The following is a 10414-nucleotide window of genomic DNA, read 5'->3' on the forward strand; positions in this document are numbered from 1 at the left end:
GTTTCATGTTAGAATTATAGCGTAGACATCATTTCAAAAACTTTCAGGTATTTCAGAAATTGCCTCTAACAAAACCAGAATGTATACTGAATCCTTAAATTATTTTTCTCTGGCTTATCCTTTTTCTGAACCACTTTGGACAAAATGATGATATTACAAGTCCTCTGAATGAGAATGATGAAAGAGAACCGTGAAATTTCATTTAATTTATAGTAATAAATTTTAAAGTCTATTATTTAGGGGCCTTGAGTGTAAGTACTTAAATTTGTGACCATACGCTTTTTCTTTGAAATTTCTCACTTATTAAAAAAATTAACCACTCAATATAAAAATGCAACTTAAACATTCTAAAAAGTACATAAGAAACCATCCACTTATTATTATTGTTTTAATATTTCTATTGTTAAGTTATAAAATGAATAAATACTGTCATAATAGGCTATAGAATCATTAGAACTATATGACATGTAAATTTCTAAATCAGGAGAAGGGAGAAAAACATATTGTGAAGTTTACCTATGTTTTAATAGTAATACCAGAATAAATCATCAACAGAAAACATATAATATTAGGATACTGCAAAAGGCCTGCAGGATGTTTTAATTTGGTTTAATAATGAACACCATTTTTATTTCTTTTTACTTTTTATTTTTGTTAATCCTCACCTGAGGATATTTTTCCCATTGATTTTTTAGAGATAGTGGAAGGGAGGAAGGAGAGAGAGAGAGGAGAAAGAGAGAAACATTGATGTGAGAGAGACGCATCAATTGGTTGCCTTCTGCACAGGCCCCGAACAGGGCCAGGATTGAACCTGCAACCCAGGTACTTGCCCTTAACTGGGAATTGAACCTGTGACCCTTCAGTGTGTAGACCAATGCTCTAACCACTAAGAAACACAGATTTGAGTAAGGTAATTATAATGCATTTCAGCAGGTAGAGTGACATCAAATGGTCTAACTTTGGAAAGAATTAGGAAGACCCCTTTCTTCTAAGATAGCAAAGAAGGGCTCTTGAAAATATACAGCTTGGGATGAAGGGAAGGAAAATTGTGAAGGAAAGTTATGAGTTGCACGTGATGGTCTTTATTTCAGCATTCTGCACACATATAAGAGAAATAATTACCTATACTGATCCAACTCCTGAAGTTCTCTTTAACAAATAAATGGATACATTTCTATTAAAAATAAAACCATCGTGGAAATTAAAGGAAAAGCCATATAATCATAAACTTAAAATGTAACTTTAATGCCATCTAATGCATATAAATATGAATATTATTTTCCCCTTCAATTGAAATCAAATGGAGAAAGTCCCCCTAAATGCAATCCTTTTCTAGTAAGTATATATTTATCTATTTTCTTTTTAAAATTAAAATGAACAGAGGACGTACTAATAAATAGTATTTAAGATATCTGAATAAAAAGATGCATATTTACCTTTTAACTCTTAACTCAAATCCAGCAGGTGGCAGTAAGTTTTTATCCACAATCACAGTTCATGAAGACTTTAACATTTGTAAAAATCCTAAAAATATAGCCTGTTAAAGGTGGCTGGCTGTAATTCCAGCCCCAGCCATTTTTAAAGGTACACACACACACACACACACACACACACACACACACACTTCTGGCAAGTACTCCTGCCTGTGTACACAGGTCAGTACTACTTCATTTATATATTCTGATTTAAGTAGGGCATAAATAGTTGTTAGAATGCAGAGGCATTATTTAATTCCAATATTGTGTTTCCCATTTTATGAATTTTTTATTTGATGGGATACAAACAAAAGATTTTTAAAAAATATATTTGTATTGATTTCAGAGAGGAAGGGAGAGGAGAGGGAGAGGTAGAAACATCAATGATGAGAGAGAATCATTGATCTCTGCCCCTTGCACACCTCCTACTGGGGATTGAGCCTGAAACCCAGGGCATGTGCCCTGACCAGGAATCAAACTGTGACCTCCTGGTTCATATGTTGATGCTCAACCACTGACCCACCCCAGCGGGACAAGATTTTTTTTAGTTGGCAATATTCAACTGTTTTTGACCTACAAAAATGGATATTTCACCTGTTCCAACCCAGTATTTTTTTCTCTATTCCTTGCTGCCAACTGTGCTCTTTTGAAGCTCCCTTCCTACTTTATAGTGCCTTGTCTGTCAAAGTGTGGTCCTGGAATCAGAAGCATCCCCCGGGAGCTTGTTAGAAATGCAGAATCTCTGGCCCCATCCCACACTCACTGAGTTGGAAATGTTGTTTTAATGAGATCCTTAGGTGATTAAGCAGCATTGAGTAGCAAATTCCTTAAAGACATCTTGAACATATTCTTTAATCTTTTCCTCCACACTCTTGGTTATTAAAAGTGTGTCTGGTTTGCCTTAGTCGGTGTGGCTCAGTGTTTAGAGTGTTGGCCTGCAGACTGAAGGGTCCTTGGTTCGATCCCAGTAAAGGGCACATACCTGGGTTGCAGGCTTGATTCCTGTCCCTGGTCAGGATGCATGTGGGAGGCACGCAATCGATGTGTCTCTTGCACATTGATGTTTCTCTCTCTCTGTCTCCCTCTGTCTCTTCCACTCTCTAAAAATCAATGGAAAAATATCCTCGGGTGAGGATTAACAAAAAATAAAAGTATGTTTGGTTTAAAATCCAATCTCAGTTCCAAGGCAAGTGTTCTCTGACTGAACTGTGACTCAGGAACTCTGAAGAGAGAAGGTGGGGTTTGTTTTTAATCAATTATTTCCCTCTCTTTTCAAGGCCCTTTCTCTCTGGTGTGGTGTGGGGTGGGGACTGGAAGGGAAATTGGGAAGAAAGGGATACATTTTTCTCTGCTGGTTAAGTACTATCCATGTTGCATCTTAAATGGTCACTCATTAATGGGCACAAGAGTTCTAGAAACTGAAGCAGGCTCTGCCCTGCACAGTTCTTTGACATGGGAAATCAGCCTAGCCTGCAGCTCTCTCTCTCTGTCTTTCTAATTCCCCCTTTCAGAAGTATAGCCAGCCTCTTGCTGCTAGAATTTCTTTTCCCTTAGGTGTTAAACCTGGACGTCACTTTCTACACAGCATCAGTGGACCCAGGAGGAACATACACATTCTTGCCATGCCAAATTACAGGAGTGTACGTTGCTTTACTCAACCTATACCTTAACCAGATGTTTCTCTCCAGTCTCTATCCTGTTTATGTAGGTGCAGGGTGTATCAGCAAATGTGTTAGTGGATGAGATGCCAGTTTCTCCTTACAGTTCCCTCCAGTTTCTCTAGCTGAGTCTACTGGAGCCTTGTTTATTTAGCTTGGAGTGGGGTGGGGATAAATCAAAAGGAAAAGCCACAGTACTGCCCAGGAACCTGACTAGCGCCAATAATTCTTCCATGCTCCTCTTTCTAAGTCTTCTGCTTATGTGACTGGAGAGTCAGGGTTTAAGTCTTTTTACTGCCAACCTCATAATACTAGCTCATATTATTGTATTTCCCCTCTATTTTAAAGGATCTAGAAAGAATATGAGTAATTGAGCAAACCATGAAGGTTTTTCTAAAAAGAAACCTTATATTCCCTAATATGCATATCTTAAACGTCCTATGTTCCATTTTCCTGAATCTGTAGTGGTAAAATTCTGAATGTCAGTAAAAGGATGGGTGAGGGAAGTACTATGAATGTACAGAAAGAACTTTGTGACAGATAGGACATAGGGAACTAGGAAAATTTGAGCAAAAGAGATGTAAGAATTACACAAAAAGGACCATCATTAATAACAGCCAACACTAACTTGGGATTTCTTATGTACCTGGTATAATTACACACACACACACCTGTATGTGTCATCTATCTACTATATCTCCTCTCAATTATCCTATCAGATGGGATCATTATTATCTTCATTTTACAGATGAGGGAGCTGAAGAACAGAGAAATAACTTGTTCAAAATCATGTAGATATTAAGTGGTGGGGCTGGGATTTCTTTTATTTATTATTTCCATCACCATTTATTCTCCCTACACACTTTTCCACCTCCACCCACCCCTTTCCCTCACCCCCCACAATCCCACACTGTTGTCCATGTTTATGAATTCTTTTTTGCTCAATCCCCTTCACCCCCACCCCCCATTGTCTGCTGCTCTCTATCTTTTCATATGTCTATTGGCCATCTGTATGTCCTCTTTGGAGAAGTATCTATTCAGGTCCTTTGCCCATTTTTTAATTGGATTGTTTATTTGGTATTGAGTTTTATAAGTTCTTCATAAATTTTGAATATTAACCCCTCATCAGATGTATCAGTGAATATGTTCTCCCATTCAGTGGGTTGTTTTTTTATTTTGTTGATGGGTTTTTTTTGCTGTGCCAAAAATTTTTAGTTTGATATAGTCCCATTTGTTTATTTTTTCTTTTGTTTCTCTTGTCTGAGGAGATATATCAGAAAAAGTATTACTCCAAGAAGTGTCCGAGATTTTACTGCCTATGTTTTCTTCTAGGACTTTTATGGTTTCGAGTTTAACATTTAATTCATTTTGAGTTTATTCTGGTGTGCAGTGTAAGAAGGTGGTCTAGCTTCATTTTTTTTGGGTGTATCTAATTTTCCCAGACCATTTATTGAATAGACTATCTTTACCCCATTTTATGTTTTTGCCTGCTTTCTCAGATATTAATTGACTATAAAGGTGTGGGTTTATTTCTGGGCCCTCTATTCTGTTCCATTGATCTATATGTCTGTTTTTATGCCAGTACCATACTGTTTTGATTATTATGGCCTTGCAATATAGTTTGATATCAGGTAGTGTGATTCCTCCAACTTTGTTCTTCTTATTCAAGATGGCTGATGCTATTTGAGATCTTTTGAATTTTTGGAATATTTGTTCTAGTTCTGTGACATATGCCATTGGTTTCTTGATAGAAATTGCATTGAATCTGTAAATTGCTTTGGGTAGTATGGACATTTTAATGATGTTAATTCTTCCTATCCATGAGTACAGTATATGCTTCCACTTATTTGTATCTTCTTCAATTTCATTCTTCAGTGTTATATAATTTTCCAAGTACAGGTCTTGTACATCTTTGGTTAAATTTTTTCTTAGTTATTTTTTCTTTTTTCAAGCAATTGTTAATGGAATTGGTTGTTGTTGTTTTAGTTTACTTTTCTGTTAGTTCATTATTGTTGTATAAAAACGCAACTAATTTCTGAATATTTATTTTGTATCCAGCTACTTGACTGAATTCATTGATCAGTTCTAGCAGTTTTTTTGGTAGAATCTTTAGGGTTCTCATACACAGTATCATGTCATTTGCAAATAATGACAATTTTACTTCTTCCTTTTTAACTTGGATGCTTTTTGTTTCTTCTTCTTGTCTGATTGCTGTGGCTAGGACTTCCAGTGCTATGTTGAATAAGAGTGATGAAAGCAGACATCCCTGTCTAGTTCCCGATCTTAAGTGGAATGCTTGTAGTTTTTGCCCATTGAGTATGATGTTGGCTGTGGGTTTGTCATAAATGGCCTTTATTATGTTGAGGTATGTTCCCTCTATTCCCACTTTGCTTAGAGCAAGCATGTCAAACTTGTGGCCTGTGGGCCGCATGATATTTTTGTGGCCCAGCCAATATAATGGTATGTAAGAAATGTTTTAATAAAAATTTCATAACTTAATTTTTACAATATGTTATATGTAATTATTAATAACAAACTACAACATTAGCTAATGACTGATTACTATAATCATGTTGCGTTCATTTCCCTTACGTGCCTTACGTGTAGGCGCACCATTTCTCTCCACTAATACTAGCAGCGAATATTTGAGCAGCAAATTGCCACGTCATTAGTCTTGGACTGACTTATTTGGTGTGCACAACAGGAAATATTTTGCTTTTGGAGGACAAGAAAAATAGGTTTATTTGCATTACGCTTATTTGTGCAGTTATTCAGCGTCTGGTAAGTTAATGTTCAAGAAAAAAATTAATTTTTATTAAAATGTTCTGTTATTTTATGTAAACGATTACTCATTTATTTCAGCCATTTGTATTCAGCATGTCTCTATCGAAATAAACCTACATTTTTATGAAAATTGAAGCTTTTGGTTTTTTGCGGCCCACATAAACTTAAACCTTGTTCATTTGGCCCATGTTAACCTTCGAGTTTGACATGCTTGGCTTAGAGTTTTTATCATAAATGGGTGTTGGATTTTATCAAATGCTTTTTCTGCATATATTGATATGATCATGTGGTTGTTATCCTTCATTTTGTTTATGTGATGTATCATGTTTATTGTTTTGTGGATACTGTACCAACCTTGCATTCCCGGAATAAATCCCACTTGATCATGGTGTATTATCTTTTTAAAGTATGGCTGCTTTGCTAATATTTTGTTGAGGATTTTAGCATCTATATTTTAGGGATACTGGCCTATAATTTTCTTTCTTTGTTGTGTCTGTACCTGGTTTTGAATTAGAATAATGTTGGCCTAGTTAAATGAGCTTGGGAGTCTTCCCTTCTCCTGAAATTTTTGTAACAGTTTGAAAATGTTTGGTAAAAATAACCTGTAAAGCCATCTGGTCCAGGGCTTTTATTCGTTGGGAGTTTTTTGATTACTGCCTCAATTTCACTAGTTGTAATCTGTCTGTTCAGATTCTCTGATTCTGCCTGATGTAGTTTTGGAAGAGTGTATGTTTCTAGGAACTTATCCATTTTGTCCACATTGTCCAATTTGTTAGCATATAGTTGTTAATAACATTTTCTTACAATATTTTGTATTTCTTTGGTGTCAGTTGTTACTTCTCTCTTTCATTTCTGATTTTATTTATTTGGGTTCTTTTACATTTTTCTTGATGAGTATATTTAAAGGTTTGTCAGTCTTACCTTTTCAAAGAACCAGCTCTTGGTGTCATTGATCTTTGTATTGTTTTTTAGGCTCTACTTTGTTTATTTCTGCTCTGATCTTTATGATTTCCTTCCTTCTACTCACTCTGGTCTTTGTTAGCTATTCTTTTTCTGGTTCCTTTAAGTCTAAAGTTAGATTGTTTATTTGAGCTTTTTCTTGTTTCTTGAGATGGGCTTGTAATGCTATGAATTTCCCTCTTAGGACTGCTTTTCCCTGTCCCACAGATTTGGGTTTGTTGTGCTCTCATTTTCATTGGGTTCAGGGTATTTTTGATGTCTTCCTTGATGTCATTTTTTTCCAATACAAAATAAATCTATTACCAGATTGTAGATACAAAATAATTAGCCATTTACATGCAATAAACATTAATATTTCAAGAAAAAAGGATTTTAAATATAATAATATCAAAACTATACTAGCATAGTATAATATCACAAAAGTTGTAGGAAATATTAAAAATCTGCAAATAATAGGATTACTTCTACTTAAAATATTTTTTTCTCTGGCTCTATTTTTGTTCATCAGTTTATGTTGCTCATTATGTTCCACAAATAAGTGAGATCATGTGATATTTATCTTTCTCTGACTGGCTTATTTCACTTAGCATAATGCTGTCCAGGTCCGTCCATGCTGTTGCAAATGGTAAAAGTTCCTTCTTTTTTACAGCAGCATAGTATTCCATTGTGTAGATGTACCACTGTTTTTAATCTACTCATCTGCTGATGGGCACTTAGGCTGTTCCCAAATCTTAGGTATTGTAAATTGTGCTGCTGTGAACATAGGGGTACATATATCCTTTCTGGTTGGTGTTTCTGATTTCTTGGGATATATTCCTACACGTGGGATTACTAGGCCAAATGGAAGTTCCATTTTTAATTTTTGAGGAAACTCCATGTTTTCCACAGTGGCTTTACCAGTCTGCATTCCCACCAGCAATGCATGAGGGTTCCTTTTTCTCCACATCCTTGCCAGCACTGTTGTTTGTTGATTTGCTGATGATAGCCGTTCTGACAGATGTGAGATGGTACCTCATTGTTGTTTTGATTGACTAATCATCTCTCAGATGATTAGTGACTTTGAGCATATGTCTCTTGGCCTTCTGTCTGTCCTCTTTCAAAAGTGTCCATTTAGGTCCTTTGCCCATTTTTGATTGATTATCTTCTTTTTTTTTTTTTTTTTTTTTTTTTTTTTTTTAGGTTGTATGAGTTCCTTGTAAATTTTGGAGATTAAACGCTTACCAGAGATAACACTGGCAAATATGTTCTCCCATGCAGTGGGCTTTCTTGTTGTTTGGTTGATGGTTTCCCAATGTGTTCTTTATTTGTGTTATGTCATTCTTTATCTCAGACTGTTCTTTTTTCATAGTTACTATATCTTTTTTCATCCTGTTGAGCATCTTTACCATCATTACTCTGAACTCTGTTTCAGATAAATTTCTTATCTGTTTCATTTATCTCTTCTTCTGGAGAATTCTTTAGTTCTTTCATTTGGGGGTTGTTTCTTTGTCTCCTCATTTTGGCTATCTCCTTGATGTCATTGTTAATCCATCATTGCTTAGTATCATGTTATTTAGCCTCCATGTCTTTGTGTGCTTTTCCGTTTTCTTCTTGTGATTGGTTTAAAGTTTCATAGCATTTTGGTTAGAGAAGATGCTTGATATATCAATCTTACATGTATTGAGACTTGTTTTGTGTCCTAACATGTAATCTATCCTAGAAAACATTCCATGGCACTTGAAAAGAATGTATATTCTGCTGCTTTGGGTAAAATGCTCTGAACATATCAATTAAATCAAGGCCACTACCTCCTTGTTGATTTTCTGTCTAAAATATCTATCCATTGATGTCAAGGGAGTGTTAAAATCCCCTACTATAACTGTATTACTGTCAATCTCTCCCTTTATGTCAAGATTTAGGTGCTCCTATGCTGAATGCGTAAATGTTTACAAGGGTATATCCTCTTGTTGGATTGCTCCCTTTATCATTATGTAGTTTCCTTCCACCTAATCTGTCACCATTTTGCATCCTATAAATCCTGATCAGCTGTCCCACTTGCCTCTCATCACACAATATGCCCTATTGCCTCTATCAAGACATCAACTGGGGCAATCAGTTGGGAAGGGAGTTTGAAATGCTTAGTTTAAATAACAAGGCATACAATAAGGAATGAACCGAATATTTTAATTACATAAATTGTGTTTAAGGATTTATGCAGGGGGACAAATTTAGGATCTATGGAACTATGAGGCAGGATTTTTATTTTAGGGAAAAGTGGGATCTGGAAGTTGGAAAAGTTATTACAAATATGACAGTTTTATTCTTGGAGAGAATATGGGGAGAAAGGATATGGTTGTGAACTGAATCATGGGAAATGTTCAAGTAGTAGCAGAGGACTGGCAGAAAAAAAGAGGATTATCAACAGGTCTTGGTAAATGATTAAATATAGAAAGTGAGAGAGGAAGGAGTAAAAGATGAACATGATTTGATCCTGGTGACTAAGAGGACAATGAAGCCATTAAAAAGGGCAAAGGTATTTTTTGAAGATATGTGCTCTAGATGATGCAGAATATGCGGAGGGATCACTTTCTCTAGGATAAAATCCAGACTCCGCATGCTAGGAAATGCATTTAAACCCCCTTGATAAGGTAGGATGCAACCTTGCTTCCTTTTTCTGCTACCAGTATCAGTTAGGATTCATGATCACAAGTGACAGATCTCCCTACCTGAGCTATGGCTAAGAGAGAATTCAGAGCCAAGACTCAAATACAAGCAACAGTTTATTTAGAAAGTCACAGAGGTAGAAGGGAGCCAGCTGGCCTACCTGGGATTAGGAAACAAGTTACAGAAGCAAAAGGGTGAGGGTGAGGGTTCAAGGCCAGGTGAAAAACTCCAAATGAACGCATGCTGACCTCCTTTTGCCTCCCTCCAGCCAAGGGCTTCGGTGCCCTCTTCCCAGGCCCACCCACCAACAAGAAGCGACCCAAGCCGTGCCCGCCCAGGTCCCAGGACAGGGGAGAGGGGTAACCGCTGTGTCTTCAGAAGCCCATTCAATCTTCTCAAACCCCCTCTCCCAGCTCCAGGAGGGGAAAAGGCGTGAGGCCGCTGGAGGGGGGAAATACATTTGCAAAGTAGTTTCCTTTTGAAGGGAGGGAGAGGGGGTCCGCCTTTTGGCCTCCGGACCCTTCATCAGGCAGGAAGCTCTTTTTCCCTTCCATCTCGCTCCCGGCATCCAGGGTGGAAGCCGGCGTGGCCGCGACCTAACGTGACGCTCCCCCAGCCGGCCGCACCCTCCGCCGGCCAGGCCCCGCCTCTCCCCGGCTTTCCAGTAACTGGTGCGCGGGGAAGAAAGAGGGCGCCAGGAAGATCCCGGCTCTCCTCCGTCCCCGGCGGCGGTCGCGGGCCGCGCGCACACGCACACGCACACGCGGCCCTAGGGAGCGGGAGTCGCCTCCGCAGCCCGGGATCCCCTCCGCGTCTCCGCGATGCTCCGCGGGGCCCGTCGCATGCGCACGGAGTCGCGCCGGGGAAAGCGAGAGTGAGGGCGGGGCGGCGCCC

The sequence above is a fragment of the Myotis lucifugus genome, unplaced genomic scaffold (assembly GCF_000147115.1).
Source record: "Myotis lucifugus unplaced genomic scaffold, Myoluc2.0 scaffold_127, whole genome shotgun sequence".
NCBI classification, from domain to species: Eukaryota; Metazoa; Chordata; class Mammalia; order Chiroptera; family Vespertilionidae; genus Myotis; species Myotis lucifugus.